Raw genomic sequence first — 1641 nt, 5'->3', positions numbered from 1 at the left:
CTGTTCCTATTCTCCAAGCTATCCTCCAATCCTGTATGTGCTTGCTTAGGATGATCAAGTTGTAGATTTTAAGGTTTGGTCCTTGAAGCATAGATCCCAAAAGAGTGGAGCTCATTTGGATCATATCATTCTAGGTGGTCTAGTGGTAGACTGGCGTTCTTCCATGTTAGGTGGAGCAACCATGCTAACTAATCACTTTAGACGTGAACCATTTAGAGTGTTCTGGCTCTAATACCAATTGTTGGAACCCTTGGGGGTAGCACCACATAGTAAGGGACTAAGTCCCTCAAAGTCAATCACAGGCAATCAAATAATAGAGTGTAGGAAAAATAAATGCAGTGCAGGAAAGAAACAACACACAAGATTTAACATAGAAACCTCCTTGCTCAAGGGAGGAAAAACCATGGCGTGCTCTCACAACCACCAAAGAAATATACTATAATCAACCTCTTGATTACAGACTTAATTTCAGCCTAACTCTAGGCTCCTTTCACTTGTAATAACTCTACTGCAAGCTCATCTTGGCAACTCTGCCAAGGACCCTCCACAATTATTAACTCTCATCTGTATCAAACTTAGGTATCTCTACCTAAGCAGTCTTGAGAAATAAAAAAATAAGACATTACTCTTATAGCATGAGTAATTCATTTACAAATCAGCTCTCAAGAACACTCACTCACTCTTTAAGCATACTACAAAGATAAAAACATGAGCAACGCTTGAGCAATCTTTAAATGGAGTTTTTATTGCCTCTTTTTACTCTTTAGATTTGTGAAAAACCTATTTAATGAAGAAGCATCTTTTTCCTTTTATAGATGAGTTATGATTAGGGATGAAATATCATTGGACCAGGTGTCCTATTCAGCGCAATCAACACCCATAAGTTTGTTACACAAGAGGACAAAATTGTGCAGACACGAGTGCCAGCTGTACTGTACCATGAACATCCAGGGACCTGGTCCCTTGCAGTTTGCTGCTTATTATCAAAACTATACATAGCAACAAATGCTGAGCTTATGGGCTGTCATTTGATATTAGCAACTATAATCCATCCAAAGTCGAGAAGACCGAATAGGTAACTATGGAGTAGGCTCAACCAGCCTATCAATAAAATCCAAACTGAGACAAATCTAAAATGAAGGTTGTACTCAACTCCACAACTCTTAGATAAAGTCTCAGCACTAAGGATGAATCGCTCGATCTCAACTACCCAAATCAAACTTAAAGATGGGTAGGCATTAATACTCCAAATTGATTACAACTTTCAGATCACCATCCCAAGATATCAAATCCAAATTTGGGCCAAAAAATCCAAACCAAGGTCGAATATTCACATCAACCACACTATCTGAATCAGGTATATTTGTACCACATTGGGCCAAGCTGAAATTGAAACATAGCGGAAGAACAAAATTGCAATAGAGGATAAATCACCGGCTGAAAATAGAGGAAATCCAATCCAGTAAGGATAAGAACTCTAGAAACTCAAAGAAATGTAACTTTAATTGGAACATATTCATCCAATACTCCATCTCGGCAAAGAATAGCCATAGGCACATATCATCGAGGAGAAACACTCCACCAAGCCTTGTTAGACCCAATAAACTATAAAATAGGGATTTCCTTATCCACCCAAGTAGG

Source organism: Capsicum annuum, unplaced genomic scaffold (assembly GCF_002878395.1).
Source record: "Capsicum annuum cultivar UCD-10X-F1 unplaced genomic scaffold, UCD10Xv1.1 ctg5480, whole genome shotgun sequence".
In the NCBI taxonomy this organism is placed as follows: domain Eukaryota; kingdom Viridiplantae; phylum Streptophyta; class Magnoliopsida; order Solanales; family Solanaceae; genus Capsicum; species Capsicum annuum.
This window is presented reverse-complemented; position numbering follows the sequence as displayed.